Below are 15,755 nucleotides of genomic sequence, written 5' to 3' on the forward strand. Positions count from 1 at the left end.
CAGGGGGCTCCTGACTACTGGAGTGTGATCTTGAGGGGCCTGTGGCTATGAACTCTTTTGCAGGTTTGGGGCACAATATTTAGCTAATAACAGCATTGTGCCACCTTCTTGGTCATTTCCCCTCATGCACTTCCTTAGGGGCCTTGCAGGACAGGAAGCCAGCATTCAGAGCTTCTCTGTGATACCATCTTAACCTCCATGTCTAGCATCTCAATCCCTCTCTCTCTCTCATGCACACAGACACGCAGAGAGACACACACACACACCTTTCCTTGGCCTTCTCTAGCAGGCTGATCTGGCATATGGGATGCCTTAAATATGTCCCTAGATTGATACCATGAGTTACCAGAAATCTGTGTCCCTGGGGTCATCTTTAAGTTCACGATACAGAGGATGGGTAAACCAGTGCAGCAGGTAACTGCTCTCCCTTCTGCCATAAATATCTTTCCTAAGCAGTTGAGCCTGGCTTTACCTGATCTTGTTATTCTGAACATGATTTGGAGGTTTTGACTGTAGGACATAAGGCCAAGTGGGCGCCCTGAGGAACCGTCTCCCCACCCAGTGACCACCCCTAACAACACAGAGGTTAAGAGTTCACAGGAAGCCTGCTGTTTAACCTGATAGACCTGCGTTCCTTACCCCAGTGAAGAAACCAGGTCTGCCACCAACAGTAGGCAGCTGATCCTCACTCCCACCCACTGCCCGCTCGCTAAGGGGGAGGGAAAAGCCATCAGCAAGGTACCAGGCGTTCTTTAGGTGGGTTGTTGTTTAGAAACCTGTCTCTGGTGCTGTAGAATTCTAACCCTATTCAGAATTCAATGTTCTCTGCCAAAGACACATCATCTGATCCTCCTCAGTGGTGATGTGACCTGAAGATCTGACGGGAACTTTTGGGGGATGAGTTGCATTGGGGAAACAGTATCCTCACTACAGTGTCTTTGAAGTGAGCTGTAAGACTGAAATTTGGCTTCTTATACTGGCTGTGGGAATTCAGACACATTATTTGAAATCTCTGAGCCCAACTGGGCATTTGTAAAATGGGAATAATGATACGAGCTTGTAGCGTGGCTGTTGCATTATCCTCCCTCTTTTGCTGCCTCCCTTCCATAGACGGATCAAGAATGTGAAAAGATTTCAGGCAGGGTTCTGTTTCCAGGGCAGGGAGGGGTGGTCACGAGCAATGATGAACTCTGGGGACATAGCTGGATCAGCTTTTGGGTGCCCTTTATGGAAGTGGGGACATTTCTAAGAAGGCTTTGTTCCCTGGGACCCAACCGTCTTTTAGAGACTGAGACTATTTTTAACTCAAGTTTTAGTGATGCTGCAGGACAGCTGTTTCACGGAGATACGTAGGCCAGTCTGTGATATTTGGAGTCATCATTTTAAGGTCAGGGAGTGGGATGGGGGAAGAGAACTAGAATAACTTGAGTTTCTGGAGGCATCCATAGAGATCCACATCTACCCTGCAGAACGCCGCAATCCAAATTTACCTTGTGGCCACTCTTGAGTGTCTGCAGGGGCTGAGCGGATGAAGATTCTTTTGTTACACTCCAAGTGGAGTGTCAGTTTCTGCCCTGTTTCTGTCCCCATCGGCCATTACCAAATCGCGATGGAGAAAAGATTGACAAAGACTGTGTTGGTGAGGCTGAGGGAGAAGGGCGCTCTCACATGGTGCAGGGGGGACAAAACCCGAGTGGCCTCTCTGGAGGTCACTTTGAGGTTATCTATTAAAATTAAAAACGGACTCACCTTTGGATCCAGCATTCCCACTTTTTATTATTATTATTATTTTTAATAGTGGTAAAATACACGTAACATACAATTTACCATCGTAACTGTTTTTACTCAGACGGTTCAGTAGTGTAAAGTACTTCACGTTGTTGTGCAACCAATCTCCAGAACTTTTTGATCTACAAAACTGAAACTCTGTACTCATTCGACAGCTCCTCATTTCCCTCCCCCAGCCTGTGGCCAACATCGTTCTGTTTCTGTCTCTACGATTTTGACTACTCTAGGTACCTCACATAAGTGGACTTACACAGTATTTGTCTTTTTGTGACTGGCTAATTTCCCTTAGCATATTGTCTTCAAGGTCCGTCCATGTTGTAGAATGTGTGAGAATGTCATTCCTTTGTAAGGCTGAATAACATTCCATTGCATGTATATTCCGTTGTTTATCAGCTATCCTTTAGTGAATGAGTCCTCCAGGACAGCTCATACAGGCACTGGCCTACTGAACACTCACAACCACCCCGTGAGAGAGAGGTCATGATTACGTGCATTATACAGCCGGAGAACAAGGCCCTGAGAGCTCTATCTAGCCCTGTCCCTCGGAACTACTCCCTCCAGCCTAGATGGGGATCCTGGTAAGTTTATTTGAACTGTAGAGAGAGAGGGGAAGCTTTCTTGAGAATAAAAATACCATTTTTCCACCTTCTACTCCACCAATTTCCTCCTCCCTTCAGTTTTCCTTCAAGCAGATGTCAGCATGTTTCCAGTTTTCTGGAGTCCTCTGGCTATTTTGACTGCTGACTTCGCAGGTGCTTATTTGGCAGTGGGAAGGAGGTGGGAGCGAGTGTTTCGTGTCGCTGTTCACAAAGCCTGTTTTCCTAAGTGAGAGCTTCAATGACGAACTCAGCATCAGGGTTTCTTTCCCACCATGTCGCTGGGCTTGTCAGCCTAGGAGTGGGACCCCTGGGACAACACAGGGCTCGGCCACATCCAAAGAAGGAAAAGAGTCTCTGACATGGAATGTTCCTGACTTCACAAGGGAGGAAACAGGACAGACCAGATTGGTGACTTTTCAACTTTGCTCGGAGCTTCTGGGTCAGAGCTTGGGGGAAATACTTCATCCCTCCTGGGGCTGTGAGATATGGGAACCGCTGGACGAAAGGCGGAAGATGCAGTCAGTCGTCCTGGACTTTGTATGCCTGTTACCAAACATCTGAGTCCTCAGAACCGACTGCAGGGTTGCTGACCTTGATCATCAATTCTCTTGGCTCATCAGAACTCAGCTCTTGGGGCCGGCCCTGGGGCCAAGTGGTTAAGTTCGCACACTCCGCTTCAGCGGCCCGAGGTTTGCCATTTCAGATCCTGGGCGTGGATCTACACACTGCTCATCAGGCCATGCTGAGGCAGCATCCCACATAGAAGAACTAGAAGGACCTGCAGATAGGATGTACAACTGTGTACTGGGGCTTTGGGGAGGAAAAAAAAAAAAGAGGAAGATTGGCAACAGATGTTAGCTCAGGGCCAATCTTCTTCACCAAAAAAAACAAAAACAAAAACAAAAACCAAAGAACTCAGCTCTTAAGAACCCAAGTCAGGTTAGAGTTTTTGGGGAGACCTGGGTTTGCAACTGAGGCACATTCTTGGAAAAATTCTAATCTTCCTCCTATCAAGAGCTTTCAAATAAAAATTTTAAAGAAACAGACATCTCATTAGAATAAAAGTAGACTCTGGATATGCTGGGCTGTCAGGTTGTCTGTGCTGGAGGAGGGGGAATGTGGCCTGAACCCCAAGGGTACAGTTTGTGAGTAGGCAGGGCGCGTGTCCAGAGAACGGTATGGTATCTCTGCATGTATGCATGCATGTGTGAGTGTGTGTGTTGGGGGGCGAACTTGGGCATGGAGGAAGAGGGTGCAAGTGGCTGAATTTCTCATCCCTTCTGTTCCTTCTTTGCATTTAATTCAAAGGAAAAAAAATGCGCAGGCTGCCCAGGGGTGTCCAGCTGGAATTAAGCCACTGCAGTTTAGCGAACTGTAATCCGCAAATATATCTGAGAAGGAGTCTTTGGCAAGGGACAAACACTGTCTACCCTTTTTACAAGAAATTTTAAAAAATAAAGTGAGAGCCTGCAATCCAGAAGGGTCTACAAATCCTTTTCCCCTCCAGTGCTGATGGCAGTAGGTGTGTGGGGGTGGGATTGTGCAGGGAGGGGCAGGGGGAGCTCTGAGCAGAGGGGAGGGGGCTGCCTATTTGGCTTAAGGAGAGGAGAACTAGAAGCCTCTTGACTAGGCCCTCACCCACTAACCATAACCAGGTCTATTAGCTGGCCAGGGCTGCCAATAACAACGTACTGCAGACTGGGGGGCTTCAACAACTGAAGTGCGTTTCCTCACAATTCTGGAGGCTGGAGGTCCAAGATCAAGGTATCAGCACTTTGGTTTCTCCTGAGGCCTCTCTCCTTGGCTTGCTGATGGCCCTGTTCTCCCCGTGTCTTCACATGGTCTACCCTCCGTGTGTGCCTGTGCCCAAATTTCCTCGTCTTATAAGGACATCAGTCATATTGGATTAGGGCCCACCCTAACAACCTCATTTCAACTTAATTACCTCTTTAAAGGACCTACCTCCAAATACAGGGGGTATCTGCTGTTAGGGAAGTTAGAACTTCAACCTACGAATTTTTGGAGGACTCACACAGCCCATAACACCAGGCAAAGGCCTCAGATTTCTGAGCAAACTTGAGGAAGAGCGAATTTGGTTGAATCAATTAGAATAAGTTGTCAAACCGCAGAGAACAAGCCTGTGGTGGTGAAGTTTCAGCTGAGCAAAGGGGACGAAAGGATTTACGTTATGTGGTTGACTGGCACACTGCAGGTGCCCGCGGGGCTTGGACAACTGGCTGGCTGGGGTGGAGGGCGTAAAGGCTGCTCTCTGAGCTCTATCATCTGCCTCCCTGTTGTCTTTTCTTATCCTACTCTCTGGACGTCTCCATCACTCCTGCAGCCTCAGTTTCCCTAGTGTGTTCGTGACTCCACAATCAAGTCTTCCTGGCCCAATGTGTCTTCCCAGGGCCTGCCGGGCTTCTCTACCCTGATGTCTCGCTGGCACACTAAACACAGCATGCCCCAAACAAAAATGCTCTGCTCCTTGAGCCAGCTTTCCTTCCTGATGTTTCGATTTTCATGAAGGGCCATCATCCCTCAGTCATGAGCCTCAGAAGAAGCTGGTTGCATGACCTCAACGAGATGATGAACTCCCTGAGGGCAGGACTCGGGCTGGTTTACTGCTGCGTCCCCCGTGCGTAGGTGTGCAGCTCTTAGCAGACAGCCAGTAGCTGTCTGGAGACAGAGGGAATGAATCTCTAACCTGTTTTATCCCCATGGCTTATTTCTTATCAAATCACCAAGCGAGAGAGACTGCTCAATTTCATCCAACCTTCTGGCAAACATTTACTGGGCACCTACTATGTGCTTTGACTCCCTTTTATCAACTGAACTTAGCCGGGTTCTAGGGGTACAAGACAGAGTAGGAGATGCTAGAGCGGCCTTGAAGGACACGCTCATACTCACCTTCCCTCCAACGCTTTCCTCTGTCCTGACTCAGGTCTCCGTTTCCTCTCATTTGGACCATGGCACCCACCTCCCAGGGCTGCTCAGCTTTCCCTTCATTTGCGTATTAGCCATTGCTGTCTGCTTCTTAAAGCCTCACTGATTACATGGTTCTGTTGCTCAGAGGCACCGGGCACCCTAGGCGCCTAGCCTGCGGATCAGGCTCTCCCTAGCCCGCTTGTCCAGCCTGATTTCCCACTTCCCCTCCTTTGCCCCCAAGAAACTGATATCCCAGCCTCCCTTTTCCCAAACTGTCCCCTGAATGTACACTGTACTTTTCAGCTTCTGCACCTTTGCCCAGGGCTAGTTTCTGCCTGGAAGTCCCTTTCCTAACCCAGTTCACCTGTTGAAATCCTTTCCCTCCTTTATTCCTCTGCTCCCAGACCACCACCTCCAGGAAGCCTTCCCTAATCCCCATGTGGAAATGGACTCTGTTTTTGAGGTGGAGACCGATACTCTGCTCCCCAGCATATGATCTACATGCTCATATTGCAGTCCTTTAGAGCAGAAGGTGGAACAGAGCTTTCATGCACGTGCCTGCCTCCTTCTAGTCTGCATGGGCCAATATAGCAGTCCTGGCCACATGTAGTGATTTAAATCAAAATTAGTTAAAATTAAACAGAATTGAAAATTCAGTTTCCCAGTCACACTAGCCACATTTTCCACACTTGGCTAGGGGCTCTGTGTTGGACAGCACAGGTATAGGACATTTCTATTGCCACAGAAAGTTCTGTTGGACAGTGCTGCTCTCTGATCAAGAGCCTCTGGATGCCTGTCCTCGCAGTAAGCACCGGGCTTGGCCCATAGTAGATGCTCAATAAATGTTTGTTGAATTGAATTGGACATATGTTTCAGAGGGAGTAAGAGAACCAGAGGACCACTAAAAAAAAAGAATCTTTGGTGCCCTTGAACCAGCTTCGCAGTCATCCAGAGTGAACTGACAGCTGCCCCTGAAGGGCAGAAGGACGAGGAGAAAGGAAGGGAAGGCCCAGGAGCTAAGCACCCACTACTTGCCAGACCTCATGTACAGCTCCCAAAATTTGGTGGGGCTGGCGGGATGCGTTTGTGGTGCAGACAATTGCTATTCTAGACACATTTTCCCATCTAGATGAGACACATTTTTGGCTTACAGCTTAACACGGAATCAGGGCCAAGAGTGTGCACTTGAGTGGGTGCTGCTGAGACTGTCAGATGTGTGCGCGCTGCTTCCTTTGTTCCTTGTTCCTCTGTGCTACCCTGCCCTCCCCTTGCCAGCCAGACAGGTGGGCTCACCAAGGGGCCAGGCTGCCCCGAGCAGAGCTTCTGAGAGGGGACACGAGGAGATTAGAGGAAATGAGGAGAGGCCCATGCAGAGAGGGAAGAGCCAGGCTCCTGGCCTTTTTCCAGTGTGAATCTGGGGCTGTGTGTCAGTCTTAGCTTCAAAGAGAGGCCCCTCCCATGTGGCAACAGCGAGCTGGTTTCTCTGGGAGACCCAGGCTGCAGGTCCTCCGGCTGTGAGTAGGAGGCTCGGAGCTCTGTCAGGCTCAAATCAAGAAGCGGATCATGTTCCCTGTTAAACTCGGTTGCCTTCCCCATAAATGCACCCAGGAATTAATATCACAAGATGATTTTGACACCTGGGGCTCAATCTATTCCTGGGCAAAGAAGAGTTCCTTCTCCTTCAAGAATGTTCTTGAGTTAGGCAAGCATAGCAGTCATGGGCTCTGTGTGGGGCACTTACTAACTGGCGTTTGAAACCAACTATCTTATGAATATCATTGCACTTAGTCTTCCTGGTAACTTGAAAAGCAGGCAGTGCCCACTTTACAGATGTAGAAACTGAGGTACAAAGAGGTTAAGCGGCGTGCCTGTGCCTGTCCCCCATCGCCTCTCAGTGCCCTGCTCCACACCTCGCTAGCACAGTATAAACATGCCCCCACCATGTCCATGAGAGATTTGCCCCCCTGCCAGCCAAACTGAGCCAGGGCATCCCTCTGGGACCTGACACAACATCAGGTACCACTGACTCCCACAACTCCAGTTAAACCCTTAACCTGTCCTGTCACACCCCAGCATCATCAGCCCTAAGCATCACCCAGCACAGACTCCTCTAAAGAGAGATGACAACCATCAGGCAGGACCTGGAAGCTCCTTGCTGCCTATCCCCATCTCCCAGCTGGGTCTCCACCACAGGCAGGGTGTCGACTGCTTGTTTCTTCTCTCAGGCTCTTTGCAGCCAAGATGAATCATGCCTCTACTCACTGTCTCCCCTAAGAGACACCTCCTACCTCATCTCTCCTGTGCTCCTATTGTCTTCAACTTTTTTTCCCTCATCCCCTGTGGCAGATTGTGTTTTCCAAAAACTGGCACAGTGATGCTTCTAATGCCATGTGCTCTGCCAGCTCTGTGACCCTCCTCATCAAGAGAGAGACTCTATTTTCCCTCCTCCTGAACTGCGGGGTTGGGGGGTGGGGGCACTTTTTTAGGACCTTAAGGAACAGAATATAGCAGAAAGAAAACTGCATTATTTCCAAGGCTAGGTCATAAAAAGTGATATGGCTTCTGCCTGGCTCTCTCTTGGAGAACCCGGCCGCCATGTTATCAGGCAGCCCAAGCAGCCATGAGGGGAGCCCATGTGTAGGTGTTCCGGCCAACAGCCTCAGCTGAGGTCTCAGCCAACATCAACCACTAGACACATGAGCGCGTAAGCCTTCAGATGATTCTAGCTCCTAGTCCTTGAGCTGCCTCACATAATGCCAAATGGAGTGGAGACAGGCTATGCTCAGTGAGCCCTGTCCAAACTCCAGATCTGTAAGCAAAACAAATGTTGTTTTAAGCCACTATCTTTTGGGGTAGTTCGTTATGCAGCCACAGGAACTGGCACACCCCCAATGGACTTTCGATCACAATAATTAATGATCGTGAATGCATCCCTTTTCTGATTTTTCCCCCCAGGACTCCTGTCTCTGGTTGCTGCTTAGTACATACCATGTAGGATAAAGTCCATAAGACCAAGGGACTGTGACTTTGTATATTATGGTTTATTTAAAAATACTGTCTTGATCTAGTTTTGAGGTCCTGGCTAGAGGCTGGAAAATTCTCCTTCTTGAGCAGTCAATTAAGTTCTCACACCCCTTCTGCCTCTATCAGGCTTTCACATTCAGGGCCACTAAACACCTGCCCTAATGTCCAGGGCCAGGTACCAGACAACCAAGGACAGTTCCTGTGCCACAGAAATTATTCAAACTAGTCAATCCTAGACCTGCTCACCCTGCTTCGTCCATTCCTTCCCTTGGGAACCACAGTCAAGGCTCTTGCCCACAGCTCTTCTTTCTCCTTCTGCCTTGTGCTTCCCTGAGTGGCCATGCATGGTGTGCTGTGTTCTCCCAGGGAACTGTGAGTAACAAAACTGTAATTCTTTCCAGTTTGTCTCTGTTAATCTGTTTCTGATCTCACTATACCTCACCCGAGCATATGTGGTTAAAACACCTTCATTATTAGAGTTCATAGGTCATGAGTCTGGGCTTGGCTATCTTAACTAGGCTTGTGCATGTGTCTGTGGTTCACGTGGGGGTTCTGTTCCAGGCTGGGCTTGGCTAAACAACTTTAGCTAGAATAGATATGCTCCACATGGTTCTCATCCACTTCCTGGGATCAGTGGACTAGCCTAGGCATGTCCTTCTCATGGAGAGAGCAGCAGCACAAGAAGCAAGCCAAAATTCAGAGACTCTCTTAAAGCCTAGGCTTGGAACTGACACCCTATGACTTCTGCCTCCTTGTATTGGTCAAAGCAAGTCGCATGGATGTCCGGGGCGGGGGGAATTATGTCCCACCCCACAGTGAGAGACCACTGAAAAAGTTACCTGAGAAAGGCAAAGGGCACAGATACAGGGAGGAGTGAAGAAGTGGGGTCATTAATGCAAATCTGCCATTTGTTTCCAGCAGTGCTGCATCTGGAGAGTTTGTTTTGCTTCTGGTTTGGATTGGTCCTCAAATAACCACCTTTTATCATTTGTCGTTGAACTTAAAACAGTTAATTTGGATAACGTATTTTGAAATTAATTATTTTTGACTGGATTTTTACCTATAAGCACACAAATTATGCACCTAAGGTAAAACATTAAAGCAACACAAAAGTATACTATGACTATTAAGTCTTTCTTCCCCTGACTACTGACTTCCTAGTTTTCCTTCCAACACTATTGTCCTTTCTTTTTTTCACTTAATAACATACATTATGTATATCATACCTAATTATCTATCTCATTTATTTTATAACTACAACTTATATATATGCTACAACTTAACAAGTCTCATGTTGAAGGATATTTAGATTGTTTCCAGTCTTTTCCCATCATGATGATGTAGTTAATATCCTTGTCCATTGATCTCTGCATATATACGAGAACATGACTATACAATAAATTCTTAGAAATGGAACTGGTGAGTTAAAGTATATGTGCACTGGAGATTTTGCCAAATTGCCATCCATTGATGGTTAATTTATGCTTTCTTTTACAATGTAAGAGAAATGTGTTTTCCTACACTCTTGCCAAAGTGTTATTACACTTTTTGACCTTTGTCAATGGAATAGTTATACCCAGTAATCTGAGTTTTAATATTCACTTCTCATATTAGCGAGTATTCTGACAAGCTTTTTAGACATTCAAAGGCCTTTTCTATTTACTTTTCAGTGAAGCGTCTATTCATATTCTTTGACTTTTTCTGCTGGATTGCTGATGTTTTTCTTATTTATTTGTGGGCACTCTTTATGCAAAGGAGAACTGGCTTCTCACTTATCACGTCTAGCAAATATTTCTTCATAGTTTGCAGTTTAACTTTGTTTAGTTTTAATTTTGCCTTGCAGAGTTTTCTCTATTTTTTCTCAACTCTTAGTTCTATCTTCCATATTCCTTACTATCTTTTTTGCTCCTTCCAAGTTGGCTTATATTTCTGCTTGGTTTATTTTTTCTTTCCAGAGTTTTTATATCTTTTCTCATCTTCTTATATTAACCCCATGTGTCGGCTTTGAGCTCTTGTTTTAAAGGGATGATTGTTTCATTAACTTCTTAGGTCATGGTCAAATGTTTGGTCAAGATTTTCATTTGCTCCATGGCAGCATGCTTCTGATGTAAGTTTTTAATCCTCCAGTTGTTTTCCTCCTCTCTTGTTCCTCATTTTTCTTGCACTTTCTGGTTGCTACTGTCAGAAGAATCAAATGAGGGTGGAGTCAGGGTTGTGTTCCCAGTTAGTAGGTTCAGAATGAGCTGGCTTATGATACAGCGGGGTGTGTGTGTGTGGGTATGTGTGTGTGTCCATGCACATGTGCACGTGTGGCATGTATGCTGAATTTGTTATGATGATAGAAACCGGTAGCTGCATAGATGCTCATAATTCAGTCTCTCCCGTATCCAACCTTGTATATAGAGTTCTTCCTGAAAGACTAAGTGTCTCTGTGTGTCTTGTCTTCATATTCAGCCTATTTCCCATGCTACCCTGTGGTGCCACATGGGACCCAGGTTATCTCCTATAGCTGTTTCACAGCTGATCCCACTATCCAGACCCAGAGTGTTGATTCTGAGAGCTGTGCCACCTACCTTAGAGCTCCGTGTTTTGCAGAATTTGTCTGGGAGAGCAGTAGCAGGTGTTCCTGCTCAGTGTCTTGCCAGGGCTAAGAAAAATATAACTTCCTTTATTCCCTTATTGTAACTTAATTATCAGTACAAGCCCCTATCCCCCCAGCCTAGTATGAAAAGTCAACTTTAGCTTTTTTCTTTTTTACATTTTCCTGAGGCTGTGTGAAGGTTTGGACTTCTGCCTATATGGATCCACAAGCAACACTGAGTCCTAGAACTTATTAGAACAGAATAGTCCTGAGAATAGGTTGGGGCTTAAGAGCAAGTGAAAATCATGTATGAAACAATGCATTTTTCTGAGGTCTTCTGAATCTGTATTTTTGTATCCTGGAGCCTGTAAGTTGTTTCTCAGTATCCATTTCCCCTTCTTTTACAGAAATAGAATCCCTGATGTTTAGCTCGTTACATGGATACCAGGAATAAAGTGTTATATTTTATGCCCCCCTTTTGGCTAAGGGTAGCCTAAGTGGTTAAGTTCTGGTCAGAACTGGCTGGAAACAGGATTAGTGAGTTTAACTTGGATGTACTTTAGAGAGAGTATGACATTTTCCTTCTTTTCCTCCTTCCTACTGCCTGGAATATGGATATGATAACTAGAGACAGGGGGCCATCTTGGATCACAAAATGGCATTGGAAGTGTGGGACACGTACAGCAGAGTTGTAGATACCAGGAAACTGGATACCTGCTGAGGAATGTCATGCCAGTTCTGGATCACCCACTTCTGAAATTTCATGTAAGAGAGAAATAAATTTCTGTCTAGCTTATTTAAATGTCCTTTTGGGTTATATGACATTCACAGCTGAAGTTACTCTTATTTATTATACTGGATTCAAACTTTCGGCCTTTGTCAGTCTCTTTCACAGACCTTTCTGTGAAGGGTAAAGTGTTATGTACCAGGGAATGGAATGCGGAAATTTGATGTCTTTATTTCTTCTAAGCTTATCAAAAATGCAAGCAAGGCCTTGTTCTCTTGGAGATATAGGGTTTTCTTTGGATTGGAAAAGGTTTTATTTTCAAATGGCAAACCGGGCCCTAAATTCAAATGCCTATAGGAGCTGTATCGGTAAAGTCAATGAGGCTGGCTCGGTGGGGATTGTGGTGAATGGAAGAGCATGTGACCCTTCTAAGGACAACAACCACCACCAACCTTCAGCAGACTGTTGCCAAGTACTAACCAGAGTGGCCAGCTTGGTTGATCAAAAGAAACCACAACTCCAGATTTGTAAGTGAAATCTCCAAATTATAAAATCTTGGCACTACTTGAAATACATTCAATGTACAATACAAAGAAAAGCTGTGAGAGGGCTGAATCTGGCCCAATGTCCTAGGTTCATGGGGGAAACAGAGGGAAAAGCAAGAAGGGGGAGAGGAAGGGAACTGACTGGCTTAAGTGGGGAGGGATGATAACAGGATCTTCTAGTGATGGGATGTATTCCCTTCTCACAGAGCCATCTGGGAGGTGGCTGGACCTCTGTTGTCTTAGTTGGAAGGTAGAGAATGGATGCTATGGACTCATTTATTTATTGTCAACACATATTTATTAGAATTGGAAATCACTATGTGCCAGGCATGTGCAAGATAATAAATGTGACTATAATGGACAAAGGAATAGTTTATATTCTGATGAGTAGGATAAATGATAACTAAGTGAATAGAAAATGAGCAAAACAATTTTAGTGTGGTATGTACTGTGAAGAAAAATGAAGCAAGGTGATATGATAAAGATTATTTAGAGTGGGACTTCTGCTTCTGATCAAGATGGAGTAACAGGGACCAGATTTACCTTCTTGCTTTAAAAACAACAAAAATAACAGCACACACACACACACACACATATACACAAAATGACACTATAGTATTCAAGACTCTGAACATCAGGAGAGTTATCCTTAAGAGATAGAAAATAATGGAGTGAGCCCTATGATTGCCACAGTTTACTGCCTGGAGGAAGTGCTCAGCCCATGATGCAGAGGGGGGAGCCTAGGCAGAGGTGGGTAGTCTCCCTGAGTTGAGATGGAGCTGGGAGTCTGGGAAGCCAAAGTGGCTAGAAGATTCTCAGGACACAGTACCAGAGAGGGGTGAGTTGCAGACAGAGAACTCCAGAGGGTACCCTTCAAGGGTTCAGCTGAGTGCGGTGTGTGAGGAAACTACCAGAGGCTGGAGAAAGAACCATTCAAAAAGATTAGAGAGAACAATCTTTCTCTCTAAAGAGAAAGGCTTGGAATAGTGCCTGTTCTCAAAAACCAGAGAGAAATACCTCATAATTCATAAGGTGTCCTAAGATTACTAAGAAAGGCCTGCCTCACTAACAAGAAAAACTAACCTTAGACTAGATGAATCTTCAGTATCACCTAACAAAGCTTAAAAGCAAGACATGAAAGGACAAACTTTTTCCCAGTGACTTAACTGTGTCCCAGAACAACGTTCAAGAATATTTGTAAGAATAGAAAATATCCAACAAGTTAAATTCATAATGTTTAGCATCCAATAAAAAACTATCAAGAAGGCAGAGAAGAAGGAAAATACAATCCATAATGAGGAGGAAAATCAATTAATGGAAACTGACCTAGGAATGACACAGATGACAGAGGTAAGCAGACAAGAACATTAAAACAGTGACTATGACTGTAATTCATATGTTCAAGAAATTGGAGGAAAGATGGAATATATTAAGAAGAAACATAGAAGATATAAAAAAAGATCTGAATCGAACTTTTAGAAATGAAAACTACATGTGCAAGATGAAAAATACACCAGATAGGATTAATAGCAGATTAGACATTGTAGAAGAAAAAATTAGTGAACTTGAAGGTGTAACTATAGAAACCATCCAAAATCAAATGCATAGAGGAAAACAAGAATACCAAAAAACAAAGAATGGAGTACCAGTGAGATGTGGGACAACTTCAAGTAGTCAAATGTAACTATGTTTGGAGTCTTTGAAGGGAGGAAGGAAGCAAAAAAAAAAAAAAAATTGAAGAAAAACTGAAAAATTTCCAAAGTAGATGAAAATGATAAACCCACAAATCCAAGAAGCTGAACAAACCCCAAGCACACACACACGCCAAAAAATCCCCCAAACCAAACCAAAAATGAACTACACAAAATACACACAAAGAAAACTACACCAAGTCACATTATAATGAAATTTCTTAATATCAGCAATAAAGAGAAAATCTTAAATGTAGCCAGAGGAAAAAAGACACATTGTGAACGGAGGAACAAAGATAAGAATAACAGCATATTTCTTGTTGGAAATAATGCAAGCTAGAAGACAAGTGTAACAACATCTCAAAAGTCCTGAAAGAAAAAATATCAACCTAGAATTCTACATGCAGCCAAAATATCTCTCAAAACTGTGGTGAGGATGTCAGCAAAAATGGTGGAGTAAAGAACTTCAAATTCCATCCCTCCATAAAAACAACAAAAATGGGTGAAATCTGTGAGAATCAACTTTTTTGAAACTCTGGGATTAACCAAAGGCTTGCAGTAACTCAGAGACTGCTTATTCAAGAAAAAATGGCTGATTCTCAGTAGCAATAGTGAACTTTGTGGTGGGTTTTACTCACCCTAGTGCTATTCCTCACTTCCCCTTTCAGTAGTACCCATGAAAATAGTAGTCCACATTCTTGGTACCAGAGAGAGCAAATGGACCTCAATCAGAAAGAATTGTAATTAAGTGTTTGTTCTGACTTGTATGGTGGTTCCCTGGAAGACTGGCTCAAAAAACTTGTTTTTATTTTGCCTAATTGGGACCTGGCCCAGTGATAAAGCTGCTTCCTGAGAAGCATTTGTTGAAAGCCTTTACAGGCTAAGAGACTAATGTCTTAGTTGCTGCTGCCTAAGGTAATAGATAACAGTTGTAGCAAACACCAGACTAGCCTTAGAGCTTGAGAGGAAAGGCTGGGGAATGAGATATCTGTAAGGATTGTGAAAAGTTGTGACATATTTCTGGAAAGATAGAAGTCCACATGCATGCCCAGGGCTGTGCGCCTCATCTTGGGAAAGACTCGAGGGAGCCCTAAGCAGTCACCTTCTCCTGATCTTGAGGCTCTGAAGATGCAGGAAGTGAAGGCTAAGGTAGAGTTGTAAAGTGTATGGCTGAGTGTTGGACACATACCTGGACAACACACACACAGAGCTCCTCAGTGAAGACTGGAAAATTTTTTGGTTCTAGACATTCAAGGAAATCTCTGTCCAATCAGTAGATGACAACTAAACTATTAGAACAGAGAATTCAGGCCACACAAATAATGCAGACGATAGAATTAATTCAGAAAAGTCACTAAACAAACAACAACTGCAATATGCAGCAGCAGCAAAAATACTGGGGAGGGGAGAGAATCAGATTTTCAGAGTTGCCAGATTATAATATTAAAAATGTACAGTTTTATTATAAGACATGAAAAGAAACAAAGTTTAGTTCATTCATAGGAAAAAAGAAATTAATAGAACTTTTCCCTAAGGAAACCTAGACATTGGAATTACCAGGACAAAGAATTTAAATCAACTGTCTTAAATATGCTCAAAGAGCTGAAGGAAACCAAGGACAAAAATTTGAAGAAGACCAGGAGAACAATGTCTCATGACACAGAGAACATTGATAAAAAGATAGAAATTATAAAAAGGAAATGAATAGAAATTTTAGAGTTGAAAGGTTCAACTGAAAATGAAAAATCACACATAGACACATCGTAATCAAACTGTCAAAAGCCAAAAGCCAAAGAGAGTATCTTGAAAGCAGCAAGAGAGAAGCAGCTCATCACATACAAGGGATCCTCAATAAGATTAAGAGCTGAATTCTCA

The sequence above is a fragment of the Equus asinus genome, chromosome 21 (genome assembly GCF_041296235.1).
Source record: "Equus asinus isolate D_3611 breed Donkey chromosome 21, EquAss-T2T_v2, whole genome shotgun sequence".
NCBI classification, from domain to species: domain Eukaryota; kingdom Metazoa; phylum Chordata; class Mammalia; order Perissodactyla; family Equidae; genus Equus; species Equus asinus.